The sequence below is a fragment of the Chiloscyllium plagiosum genome, chromosome 18 (genome assembly GCF_004010195.1).
Source record: "Chiloscyllium plagiosum isolate BGI_BamShark_2017 chromosome 18, ASM401019v2, whole genome shotgun sequence".
Classification (NCBI taxonomy): domain Eukaryota; kingdom Metazoa; phylum Chordata; class Chondrichthyes; order Orectolobiformes; family Hemiscylliidae; genus Chiloscyllium; species Chiloscyllium plagiosum.
The window spans coordinates 24712927-24727569 of NC_057727.1; the positions used below are offsets into that span (position 1 = coordinate 24712927).

Below are 14643 nucleotides of genomic sequence, written 5' to 3' on the forward strand. Positions count from 1 at the left end.
GGAATTTCACTGGATTTACTGTAACAAATTACTAAAAGCACCATAAGCCAAACAACATCTTTGTAGGCAACTTATGGTTTAAAACATAGAACCATCTTATTCTTAGCCCAATCTAAAAAAAACTAAACCACAACTATAACTAACACTGCCCATTACGTAGACATTCAATTTATCTAGAATCAATCCACATTATTAATTCCTCAGGGTTTATTCCTGTTCTTTTGTTTTCTCAACAGAGTAACCTAAGAACATAACTTAACCTTACTTTGAAAAATAAGTTATTTCTTTTCCTGAAGACTCTTCTTTCCTGCTTCATTTTAAAACCCCAAGACTTTGTTTTTATAATCTGAACACGAGCGTTCACCCATATTCCTGCATGGTGAACCACAGAGACTTAATGGCTTGTAACTGCTACATCTCTCCCAGGTACAGGTAGTCTCAAATCACTATCTGTGATATTCAGTGATGCTGTGGGAATATTTGTAACCTGAACAATGCAAGTCTTCCTCTGTATCCTTCCCCAGCTGGTACATACTTCTGTCATTATGTATTGCATGTGGCTTGCATGGTGGGGGCTTGGTGTTGAATGTTAAGGTGTTAGATGGAGATGCTAATCAAGCAGGCTGTTTTGTCCTGGATGGTGTTGAGCATTTTGAGTATTGCTTGAGTTGCACCATCCAGTCACTGGAAAATTTTCCACCGCAAACCTGACTTTTGCCTTGTAGGCAGAAAGGTTGAGAATGAGAGGACACTGATTGGCAAAATAAGTAAGAGCGACATAAGAACAGTAGTGAATGGTCAGAGTGTAAACTGCACTAAGAGTGTGGTGGAGGCAAACTCAGTCATTAATTTCAAAAGGGAATTGCTTGTGCACCTGAAGAGAAACACTTTGTATTGCAATGGGAAGAGGGTGGGCTGAGTGGGACTAGCAGAGAGCTGGCACAGGAAGATAAGCTTTTTCTGGAGACTACATGTGAACGCAGGTCTAAAGTAGTATATTTGCAGCATTTTAAAGTGATACGTATCATCTTTGTCATCATTATTATTGCATGATGTTGAGCTTCACAACATTGCTCCCCGGAATAAAAAATATAAATTAATGTACTTAGCCCCTCAAATAATAAACCATTCATGAAGTGTTTGAATGTTAAGTGAAATTTCTTGGAGAGTTTACATTAAAAGGATTAATGTCTATATGTTATGCAAAGAATGACCATATAGTGCCAGAAATTTCTGGACTCTAGTTGTGGATTTATGGAGTACTGACAATTTTGGCAAAGTTGGCATTTTTTCAGTAGAATTTCAGAAAGTTCTGCTTGTTTTACAAAGTAAACGTCTAAGTTAAACAATCAAAGTGTAAAAGATCTGACTAGTCATAAATGTTGATGTAAGACAGTATATCAAAATTATTTAGATGTCCAAATATTGCTTTCACCAATTTGGCTTTAACAGTTCCGCTTGCTGTAATCTACTTTAAATATTTAAGGCTAAGGTGTTCATTTTAAATTTAAAGTAAGACAGCAAGTACTTCCAATGGCATCATAACAACCAAGACCGAGAGCAAGATGAAATTGTTTTCTGTATGATTGAGATGCTGCACAAGTGCCTGCATTGAGGAACCACAATGTGCTGAGAGAACCAGAAGTCTATGCCACTGCTGGGACCTTCTAGAGTCAAGGATTGAGATGCCATCTTCGCTTACAAGCTGAGAGCATTTCAGGGGCTGTGGTGATTATCTCCAGTGATAACTGAGAATCCTAATGCCTTTGCTGCGAAATTCCTTGCACCAAGGGGTAAGAAATGAACAGGTGGCTCTCATGAAGATAGTGTTACTGACTTCCCGAATGCACTTAAGTTTTAAGGACTGTAAAACACTATAGAGGTTTACAATAGCTCCTGAATAAGGTCCGCTGGCAAACAAGTCAAGGAGATGGCCACATTGTTCTCATGACTACAGGTCCTCATCCATGAGCTGCCATAGGTGTTACACAATAGCTCAGGATATCCTGAATTTTACTCAAGTTCTCACTCATTTACACCTGAGCCTGTAGATCATGTTTCATAGAATGGCCTACCTTCATTTCACAAAAGAGCCTCCCTTTGATGTGGTGGCTCTTGTCCTGCTGCTTTCCCTTCTGCAGACTGTGCAGTAGCTGGTACCAGCTGTTGCCCCTGTTGTCAATGTTATCCTCTGTGGTAGTTCCTTCACAGCAGTATGATTGCAACACTGACTGTTAAGTTGACCTCTGCCATGCTTCATTCATTTTCAGGAGAAAGTGAGGTCTGCAGATGCTGGAGATCAGAGCTGAAAATGTGTTGCTGGCAAAGCGCAGCAGGTCAGGCAGCATCTAGGGAACAGGAGAATCGACCTTTCGGGCATAAGCAACAGTGCAGTTCGGGCACTATCTTCCTGAAGAAGGGCTTATGCCCGAAACGTCGATTCTCCTGTTCCCTAGATGCTGCCTGACCTGCTGTGCTTTTCCAGCAACACATTTTTAGCTTCATTCATTTTCAGCACATCTAGGAGTAAGTGTAAGGCTGGAGTCTTAGTAAAAGGATGTTTTTTAGCCTTGATATCCTTCCCCATGAAACTCCAGGTTATGTCCTCATAGAGATTTGTCTTGCCTCTGGCCAAGGCCTCAAGCAACACATGCTTCATGTGATTCTGCATTACCTTGGTTCTTCAAAGGGCAGCTCCTTACCATCAATATTCCAGAGCTTGAAATCATCAGACACTGCAGCATTACCGTCCTGCCTGACAATACCTGTTTTCTCGTAGGTTAGTCATCTTGACCTCATGTAAGGTGGACTGAGGAAGTGTCAGTGTGGCCGTGACATGAAACAGCTGCCAAGGGGATTCCCTCCACCAAACCTACAATAGGAGTCTTCTCTTAGCACCCTTTGTCGTGTGTGTGTGTGGGTATGGCAGATTCTGTGTAATGGCTTGTAATCAAGAGACTGTGTGCCTTGGCCAACAGGGAAGATTAGTTTTTTTTTAGTCAATGTGCCTTGCTCCATTGTCTCTTGTTGAGCTGAGAAATCAGAGCTATCAATCAGGCCACAATGTACACTGTGTCTGCTTCCTGGAATTAGGCTAGAATCAGGTCTGTGAGGGCGCAGGTTTCTTTCAACGAGAGAAGCAGAATCTTCAGAGAGAAGACATATGCAAAAGCAACAGTGCAGTTCAGCAGCCTCCAAAACTCATGGGCAGAAGAAAGGTTGACCGGTGGCCTAGAAGTTAGAAAGAGTTCCAGAAATAGGAAGCTTTAAGTTATCAGAAAGGAAGCCTTTCTATAGTCTGTTGAATGCATGGACTTACACAACATGTGTTGAGGAGTAAGTGAACTGTGGTTAACAGTTTGTTTAAATGTCTCAAGAAGATACATTAACTAAGCAAGATAACATTGAGTAACTGCACAAGTTTTCCTATAAAGCCATGCCGACAGAACAAAGCAATTTAAAGTGGAAACAGGGCACTGCTTCATTGAGATATCGGTATCTGTAAGGTTGTTCAGGGTAAAAGGGTTGTGCCTTTCTTTCTGATATTTGTCATAAGAGCATTGCAAATAGTTTTTACATGGTGTAAATAGTTTTTTTTTATATTTGTGTGTAATATATTTTTATATTCTTTTGTGAAAAGTGTATTGGCAGCCTCTTGTGAAAATGTTCACTGAGCACCACGGTAAATAAATTGCAAAACTAAAATTATGGACTGTCAAGCCATGTTTTACTCTGAAATGACTTATCCAGTACTACCATCTGATGGGATCATAACAGCCTTGACTCTCTCTACCTCATCCTCGATATCCCTGGGATAGGGTCACAGGCTCTCCATTGATAACAAAAAGTGCAGATACTGTTCCTATGTAACTCACCTATGTACAAGATTGGACGCATTAATGAACAAAGAAAAATGGGGTCTGAGGACCAACCATGAGTAGATGGATCCATGTGTAGTGGATCGGGAGAAAATAAGAATGAAGCATATTTCAAAGGTCTCCTCATCATATTTCAAATCGTCAGGTATAATTTCCAAACCCGTCTCCTTCCCTCCTACTGCCCCAACATCATTACAAAGTGGCTAGCATTCAAGAGAACCTTGTTTAATGAGAATATGTACATAACTATTTTCATTGCAAACAATGTCAATAGAATAATTTGTATCATTATGGTGGAGTTTTGATGTCCGAAATGGAATTCAACAAACATGTTTTAGAATCTTTATTTTAAACTCTGCTATCCTGATCTGTTATGACATCTGTCACTGCTCTCCTCACCTCTCATCAAACCCTCTGGAATCCTAGAACAATACAGAACACAGTAAAGAAAAATGGGTGCTCTACTGTATGTAACTCTACCAGCCTCTACTGTCTGATCAACAATCCAATTTTAATAACTTGATATAGATGCAATAGAATTTGTGAACTAAATAAACCTCATTGTCAGTGCTATAAAGGTGTTTGATCAGAATACTAAGCATTTAACTTAGGTGAATTCATCCCTGTGTTAGTAACAAATTTGACTGTTGTTATGACCATGGCTAGAGGCAGGCACTATTTTGCTCTACTCTGTCTCCTCCATAGATCATAACATAAACCTAATATTTTTAATACAGTTTTCAATATAACCAGTCATACACTTTCTTTACATTGGACTTAAAAAAAGTCACCATCCAGGTTTCTTTAATAAACCCTTGACTATTAATTTATTATAAAATAAATATATTTGAGATGCAAAAAACTCAAGCTTATACGTTTATGATATAAAAATTTAAATGTTTATCCCTCTAAATAACCCAAAACGCAAACATATGCACATACCAGGTGAAGGAAAATAAAATGGATCTCCCTTGGCAGAAATTTATTTAACAAAACACTTTAGGCCAATAAATCTTGAGGGCAAAAATGATAAGGTGTGAACAGTTGAGATGGCTATCAGAATGGCACCTGGCATGCAGGTGTCAGTCAACTTACTTAGGCAGTTGTCTCTCGGATCTCCCCAATGTTCTACATTAGAAGAATCAGGCTTCACAATGGAATTTTCCAGAAATAGAAAAGCAGATATGAGGCGCTTTATTATTTCAGCAAGTGTCCCCTCCAACTGAAAATCCAAACAAGCTTCAAGCCTGGAAAACACCACAATCTGAACAGCTATAAAACCCAGGCATCAAAACAGTCAGCTCTTACTACTGAGGTGAACTCGAACAATCAAGGCCAGCAATCATCTAGAACCTCATAAAAGCAAAGTTCCAGTATGCCTTTTCATTGCCCTTTTTTAAAAAAAATCTAAGTTTCTCCACAATGGTTCAAACTCAAGTGCACACAAATGATTAAGCATGAAACTGTGACAAGCTCTCACCATGAACCTATTGTATGAAATATACAAGTTTTAATGTACCAGGTAAGCATCATTTTTTTTTAAAATCCAGAAGGTAGATCCTTTGAAACTACATAAAAGGAATTCATTTTCTTGCAATTTTTATTGTTTTATCTGATGATTATAATGAACAGGTTTTTATATTTTGTTTACTGCCATGTCGGTCACTTAAAATATTCACAAGAGGCTACTTGTAACAAAAGAATATAAAAGAGTTTTTCATTCACAAGAGTGTTGCTGGTGGGCCAGCATTTATTGTCCATCCTTAGTTGCCCTATAAATATGGTGATGAGCTGCCTTGGTGAACTGTCATGTGCTGTAGGTAGATGAATAATGCCTTTAGGGAGGGAGTTCCGGGGTTTTGACCTAATGTTGCTGAAGAAACAGTGATATATTTCCAAGTCAGGATGGTGTGTGTCTTAGAGGGGAACGACAACTGATGGTGCTTCATGTATCTGCTCCCCATGTCCCTCTAGATGAAGTAATCATGATTTGGAAAGTGCTTGATGATGTATTGAAACCCTGATGAACATCGGCAGTGCATCTTTTAGATGATACAGTCTGCTGCTGCTGAGCTTCAGTGGTGAAGGCAGTGGCTGTTGTAGATGTGGTGCCAGACAAGCGGGCTGCTTTGTCCTGAATGGTGTCAAGCTTCTCGAGTGATGTTGGAGCTGCACTCATCACGGAAAGAGGGGAGTTTTCTATTGCACATTTGACTTGTGCCTTGTAGATGGTGGAAAAATATTGGGGATTCAGGAAGTGAGTTACTTGCTGCAGGATTCCTAGCCTCTGATCATATTCTTTTAGCCATGTTTTCATATGACGAGTCCAGTTTCATTTCTGGTAATGCCCAGGGTATTGATACCGGGGATTATATGATGGTATCATCATTGAATTATACACAAAATAAAAAAGAAACACTATAAATCCAGAACAAAAACCTTACAAACAATCAAACCTCAGTGAATGGTCACCCCAAGTTTAAGCAAGATTGGAGTGGTGCTGCAAAAGTGACAGCAGGTCAGGCAGCATCTGAGGAGCAGGAAAATTGACATTTCGGGTAAAAGCCCTTCAGGAAACTCCCAAGTTTAAACTCCTTGTTCAACTGGAACAGCTATAATTGTTTTCTTTTTGGCAAATTTATGCAGTCACTCAATGCGTTTCTTTCTGTAGTTAGTATCTTTTCTTGAATAGCTTTTTAAAAAAACTAACTCTGCTGACTTACTACTTAACATGCTCCTTGTCCACATGTCGTCTTCAACCTTGTAGGGTGTCTTCCTCTCTGACATCTCGCTGATCTTGTGTTTCTTCCAGCTTTTCTCTTATTAACTCCTAAGCCACCTAGGATTTATCAGCCAACACAGCTTGGAAACTGTAAATAACAGCACCTCTGTTGTTAAGATGTCTTCTTTCTGAATGAACCTGCACACTGCTTGATTTCTTCTGAATTTTTTTGACTTTGACTGTTACTGGACACCTGTCATTAGACAGCAACAGTATATTTTCCACTTTCCTGTCATGTATTTTGTAATACAATGAACTGTGCCCTTCAAGGGATTAATTACATCCTTTCAATTTATTTTAGCAATGCAAGTCTCCAGGTATCCTAGATGACTCCAGGATCAAACCTTAAATGAAATTTAACAAAAATGCCTTTCCCTCCTTAACCCACAAAACTGAAGAAAGCAACTGAATTGCAAATCTCTCCTCTTACAAATCACCTCACCCTTTAAATGTAATCCAGTTTATGGAGCTGGACTGCTTCTCATCTTTCCTACAGGAAGCCAATGTTTCAAATGAGTTAATGAGCATGTTTTTCTCAGGGTGATGTGTCTTCCTTTTCACTTTTATCAACACATATAATACCAATGTATGCTACAACGCTGCCTTCTATCAAATGTCAAATCCTTAGCTTGAGCCGAGAGACAATCAACTGAAACTCTCACTTTAGAAAACGTTTCTTTGATTTCGATGTCTCACCTCAGTTATGTGGAACAAAACATCTGACCTGGAGATACTCTTGCAGATTTGAGTTAAGTTCAGCTACTCAAATTTTCCACACCCAGAACTACACATTACAGCCCCTTGTGCTGCCATTCTTACGATCACTTGTTATAATTGGTATTTTTATTTGCCTAAATCTATGATCAATTACTTTGCTTTACAGATAGCCCTGAATTCTCATTCTACCCAAGTTTCTACTTTTTAATATTCTGTTCTCACCTCACATTCTTGTACTACTGATGCACACTCATCATTTTATGTTGCTAACAAATTAGGTCACAAACCAATTTTAGCTGCTAAGCAACCCAATTACATTGTAGATTAACTAACACTCATTGAGTGATGAATAATTATTTGCTGTCTGTTAACTACCAATTCACAATTTAAAATATGAATTTCTTTTGGAAAGTGAGCAAACACACATAAATGACATGCAGTGAGATTTAACCCTTCATAATTGAGTGAGTGGACAATTAGAATTGAAATTATTCAGATTGGAGCAAAAGCAGTTGCAAGGACTTTGACCCTCAGACTGCAGGCTCCTTTATGCATGACACACAATAATTGAATTGGTGAAATCTTGAAGAAAATTAAATAACCAAAACCAGATGCAGTAAATTAGAAAGACATGATGGATCAACTGGCCCCTCCTTCTCTAATTTTATTTGGTGATTATTTCTATGTAAGTTAATGTACATTTTGCTAATGAGAAAAAATACATAAAATTTGGGTAACTTATTTCTACTTTTTCTGCAAGACTTTGTTCATATATGATTAAATAGAATAGACTTCTAGTCCCAATATACAGTGAGGAAACTTTACATGAAATATTTCTTCCCCAATTTACAGTGTAGCCAATTTTTTATCGTACAAAACATTTCAATCATAATTATTATGTGAAAGAGACATTTTAACCTCTTGATTTATCTAATTTATTAAATAGCAATGTAACAGGAAATCCAGGCATGTGGACAACCCAAATATTCATTCAAAAGCTAAAGCAGGGATTCTTTATTCCTCTGGCATCAGATTGGTATAATCATTAAAAAGCAATTAAGGCCAAAACCAGGAAGATAGAATATTTACATTTGGTCAAGCTTATGATCGTACATTTTGGCTGTGGAATTCTTTGTCTCTGTCACTTACTCATTTGTTCTGCCCCCAGCATGACAAAGACACGATTTCCTTGAGGGAGTATTTTCAGAGAATACCCATTGGTATTCTTCCTCACTGACATCGCCTCCTGCTGGTGGCTCCCCTGCAGCATAAATTACTTTTTTCTCCTCTTTCAGGAACATATTCTCTTATTAAATGAATAAACATAGTTTTTTTTGTTGATTTCTGCTTTGTTTGTCAAATAATCTATAAACTGGATGATATCTGCCATTACTGTCTGCTCAGAATATCTCCTAGGCTGCAATTCTGCTCGAAATATAACACAGAGATCCAAATATGATGAGACTTACACTTGCTAACATTTACTCAGCAATGTTCCCAGGATTTTCCAAAGAGTCCTCATATGGTTATTCATGCCTAATTTCTGGCCCATTCAAGGCCTGGTGCTGGGAGCTCTGCAAATGTTGAGAGGGAATACGCTTGGCTCATTTCAACAATTTCTGTCTTTGAGGAGCAACAGCTGAGTTTAAAAGAAAAAAAACTGCTAAAAGGCTATAATTATTTTAGAAATATATGTCAGACTGGAAAGTACCACATAAAAGCCAGTTGCCACTAAATCAAAGGTGGACTATTGGGCAAGTATTAGAGCACCTAGAATGTCCATGACTGCTGGTGGCATGCAACAGTTTCAGATGAGTTTGGAGTGATGATAATTGCCTTGTCTAGCATTTGAACGCACCTTCCCTAATAGACAATACAACAGAAAGCTTTGTGCAAATAATCACAGCTAGGTGGTACAATACCTGCATTATATTTCATGAATTGAATGGCATGTTTATGTTGTAATATTCTAATATTAAGAATACTGACAGTTGTGTTGTACCATTCACAACCTCAATGCATCCTAAAGTGCTTAGGATCAAAGAATCACAGAACATATACAGTATAGAAGGATGATGTGGAGAAGCTGGTGTTGGACTGGGGTGAATAAAGTTAAAAATCACACAACACTAGGTTATATTCCAACAGATTTATTTGGAAGCACTAGTTTTTAGAGAGCTGCTGCTTCTTCAGGTAGCTGTGGAGCAGGACCATAAGATACAGAACTTACAGCAAAAGGTTAGAGTCTTGCAACTGAAACCTAGATTGCTGTTAAGTCCTTCATCCTTTAGAATGAGTTGTGGGTTTTGGTTCATTAATACATACATCCCAGAACTTCTTTTAAGTCACATTCTCAAGATAACTTAAGGTTTTATTTAAAAAAAAGACACCTCAGCTCAGAGGTTAGTGTCTGTCTGTACCTTTTGCCTAATAGCAAAGAAGGAGGCCATTGAGCCCATGATGTCCATGCTTGCACTTCGTAAAAGTAGTTCCACTCCTGTGTTTCCTCTTTTGTGTATTCAACTTCTTTTACATTTGAAGTGTAGTGTCCATTAAAAAATGTAGGAAATATTGCAGGCATTTTTTTACACAACAAGGTCCCTCAATTAACAATAAGACAATGACCACTTCATCTATTTTTTGTGTTGGTTGAGAGATAAATATTGGTCAGCATACTCCAGTGTCCTTCTTCAAAACAGTGCTGTAGAATATTTTACATCCACCTGAGAGGCTAGACAGAACCTTAGTAGGATGTCTCCTCTGAAAGATTGTATCTCTGTGTATCATTCCCGAGATGACTAGTTTGCAATACAGTGTGACACCGACAGCGTGCATTCAATTCCTGCACCAGCTGAGGTTACCATGAAGGACTTTGCTTCTCCAAATCTCCACTCACCTGAAGCATGGTGATGCTCAGTTTAAATACCACTAATCATCTCTATCTAATGAGAGAGCAGCCCTATAGTCTGCTAGGAGTACGCTGGCTTTGTGTTTCGTGGGAAAGAAAATAAGTGTTCAAAGTTTGTGAGAAGATTTGTAGCTCGGGTGCTCGTTGTTGTGGTTGTATTCGCCGAGCTGGGAATTTGTGTTGCAGACGTTTCGTCCCCTGTCTAGGTGACATCCTCAGTGCTTGGGAGCCTCCTGTGAAGCGCTTCTGTGATCTTTCCTCTGGCATTTGTAGTGGTTTGAATCTGCCGCTTCTGGTTGTCAGTTCCAGCTGTCCATTGCAGTGGTCGGTATATTGGGTCCAGATTGATGTGCTTATTGATTGAATCTGTGGATGTGTGCCATGCCTCTAGGAATTCCCTGGCTGTTCTCTGTTTGGCTTGTTCTATAATAGTAGTGTTGTCCCAGTCGAATTCATGTTGCTTGTCATCTGTGTGTTTGGCTACTAGGGATAGCTGGTCGTGTCGTTTCGTGGCTAATTGGTGTTCATGGATGCGTACAGGTCCTGTTTGTCTAATCTCTCTCTCCATAGGATAGTCTTGCCTTTGTGGCAATAAGTCTGGTGAACCTCTATTATACTCTTTCTTGATGATGATGGTATGTTTACTGAATTAAGGAGACCAAGACATTCACGGTACTCAGGTATGGTGTACCAAGCTTCTATATAAATAAAACAAGACTTCATTACTCCTATACTTAAATCCTCTTACAATAAACCTAACATTCTTTTACCCTTCTTAACAGCTCACTGCATCATTATTTTAGCCCTCAGAGATATATTAGTAAAGGCATCCTAGTCTATTTGCACATCTACAGTTTCTGACCTCTTACTATTTAAGAAGTGCTCTGTACATCTGTTTTTCTTATCAAAGTGGATAATCTCATATTTTTCCATATCATACTCCATCTGCACGTTCTTGACCAAACACTGAACCACTCCAAATCCTCCTGAAAATGTTTTACATCATCCTCCCAACAAACAATGCTGCTTAACTTTGTATAATTTTACACTTGGTCCGTGTGTCCAAGTGTATATGAACTGCAAGGGCCCATATTCTGACCCATGTAGTACCCAACTAGTTCTGATTCTTGAGCTTTGGTGAGAGGTGTGTGCAGTGGCATAGTTTGAGTGAGTGGTGGTCCTGTGAATATGAGGGAGCAGAAATGTTGGGAATTATCCATGTGGGGCACGTAAGATCATTCAGCTTTCTTGCACTGCTATGTGTTACATTTCACCCAATCACCTGCACAGATACAGGGTGTTTTCTCAGTGGCTGAGTGTGATATCATGGACAGCTTTAGTGGTCAGCAGGAAAATTGATAGCCCTTCTTTCCACCTTATCATCAACTAGCACATCTCCCGGCCATGAATAACGAAGCAGGGTTCTCATAATTTTGGTGAGTCATTGGAGTGTGAAGGGCATTTGTTGGCTTTCAGCAGCTGAAGCAATGTGGAGCTGGGGTTAAAGTATGGGGCAGCAGTGTGAACATTGCAACGTCCCAGCAGCAGAGAGCACTTCTGGCTCTGCTACTGTGTGATTCCACAAGATATGTGCTGACGAGGTCACTTACATAACTAATGAGCTGAACAGCAAAGAACATCATGATAAAGGTCAATAATGGGCCATGGTGGATCAGCTGCCATAAAATCTCAGTTGTCAAACACTTGCTAAAGAAATGAAAAAATTCAGCCCATGGTGACTGTCCAATAATGGTATCTGCTTTTCTCTTTGGCAGATCTTCAAAATTTGTCTCAAAGAAGTTTCCAAACCATTGGGTATGGGAAGTAGTGTGAGTGATGATTTGCCCTAAATAAACACGTGAGAATTACCAGTGGAGACACACACACACACACACACACACACACACACACACACACATGCTGCAGTATAAGAAAGTCTCATGTTTGAACCCACATAAATTTCTAGACATGAATCTTGAGAAAGGAATAAAAAAGTTTATTTAGGAATACAAATGCCCTTTGGAAACAATGTTAATTTTTAAAAATATTATGATCATTTCAGGAAGACGAATAGGCTCTCATTTTTGTTTCTGTGTTTGACCACAATGTTTTTTGTTATGTATAAGGCTATTGTTGTCAATTTGTTGTGTACTTAACTGGTTATGTACTGTGCTCATAAAGGACTAGTCAGAAGGTTTCCTGCAACTTTACAAAAAAAATTTTATTACACTAAAATTGACCAGGGTAAAAATATTAAAATGTAGCTCCAATTTACACGCACACAAGCACTCAAACATCGTACACACAAATGCAGACTACAGATGGTGGGAAAAGGTATATTTTTGGCTAAATAAGAGTTTGCAAAAAGGTAAAAGTTCACAGTTTGTAGTTTGCTTCTTTGTTCGCCTGCAGGTAAAATCTAATGTTCTTTACGTGCTGAGGCAGTTTGAAACTGTAGCTGCTATTTTCTTTGCAGATGATGCTGTGAAATTGAAATCTTTCATTAAAGGTTCTCTATCGACTTCAGAATGAAGACACTAAAATATGTAGACATGGGCCAAACTTTTAGCTAGAGAGAGAGAGAAAAGTAGGCAGAAACTTTAACTCCCCCCAACTGCTATTTCTTCTCTTTGATAAAACACATGCTTAGATGCACAAAAAGGGTTGGCTCTCTCCCTCGCTCTCTTCTCCCCTCTCCAGCTGCCAGTAATTCAAAGAATTATTCCATATTCCAATTATTATTGATTAAATCCAATCTTAGAGATATTTGTTATTGTTAACAATTGAATACAGTAGGTGCCTCAATGGATATTTTATTGATAATGTAGACAGAAGGTCACTTACAATCCCCAGGAGAGCCATCGTCTTTGGTGAGTTTCACAGACTTGCTATCTCGACTCAATAGGGTCAGCATGCAGGAGTTTCAGGGATTTGGATTCAACAAAAACTGTCTTTTAAAATGAGTTGAACCATTGAGTTAAAAATTAGTATTTGATATAAACATGTCTTCACATTTGGGTTCATTTATGTTCCATATATGGACAAGTTTGTACTGTATTTGGAAATACAATACAATTTTGCTTGTTAGGATCACAGCTTACTGCACCAAGGAATATAAATACACATAACCTTCAGGAAACCAACAGCAGCAAAGAGTAAGGAAAATGCGTCCACAAATCTCCTTTTGCTTAAAAGCTGCTACTCTAATATAGGAAGATAATTCCACACAAGAGCCAGCATTCAACACTGAAAGCTTGTTGATAATTAAAAGCAGTGCAGGGATGTCGCCAATGTCAAATAAAATATCATTGAAAAACATTATTGCTGGGAGTTTCTTCATTTTTCCTTAATTAACCTCGCTGTCCCTGCCGCTGTCAAATCATGTACCAACCAGCCACTATAGTATTAACAAGCCAGCTTCTCAGTCTGACAAGTGCCTCACCAGGGATGTCTTCATCCTGCCTGAAGCCAACAGCTACTGGGAGCTCGAGAGAGTTGTTGGGAGGCCATCTTTACCAACACTAAGGAGAAGCTAAGCATTTTTTCTGCAGGGGATAGCGAGGAATGAGGTGTAACTGGGAATAGGTTCGGGAGCTTTGCAGCAAAGGCAGAGGTAGGTTTCAATGGCAGCCCCCCCACCTCCACCCCAAAACCCAAAGTGTGTCCCTAATTACCTTCAGATTGAGGCAAATCAAGGTCACCCTACCACCCCCCAGCTGGGTTTCCCCATAGGAAATTGGCCACTTTTCTCATCTGCTGGGAAGGCAGGCATCTGGACGTTGAGGGGAATGAAACCCTTAATGGTTATTAGTGAGCGCTTACGGACTTTAATTGGTGGCAGATCGCCTGTGGACCTTGCTGAGATTACAGAGATAGTGAGAAAAGGGAGGTATCTCTCTAGCGTGAAGTTTGTTATTTTCCCTTTCAGCCTCCTCCCCACTAGAAAGGGAACATTCCTGCCCTGTGCATCTGGCATGATCCAAGGATTGCATAACCATCATATATTCAAACTGAACATGTCACAACCCAAAGTACTGAGCATCCTGCTTCAAGGCACAGTGGCTTAGCAGTGCTGTCTCACAACACCAGGGATCCAGGTTAGTTTCCAGCCTTGGGCAACAGTCTGTTTGGAGTTTGCACATTTTCCCCGTATCTGCGTGGGTTTCCTTCCACAATCCAAAGATGTGCAGGTTAGATGAATTGGCCATGCTAACTTGCCCATAGTGTTCAGGGATATGTAGGTTAGGTGCATTAGTCGAGGGAAATGTAGAGGAATAGGGTAGTGGACTGGGTCTGGGTGGGTAGCTGATCGGAAGGTTGGTGTGGACTTGTTGGGCCTAATGGCCTGTTTCCACACT

The 14643-nt window shown here is 39.4% G+C and overlaps 1 protein-coding gene across 1 annotated transcript in view; it reads left to right on the forward strand.

The window, feature by feature from the left end:
- Positions 1-14643, forward strand: part of cfap92 (cilia and flagella associated protein 92 (putative)) — a gene marked incomplete at its 3' end in the record, with an annotated part of 80342 nt that overhangs the window by 40376 nt on the left and 25323 nt on the right. The window lies entirely within an intron of this gene.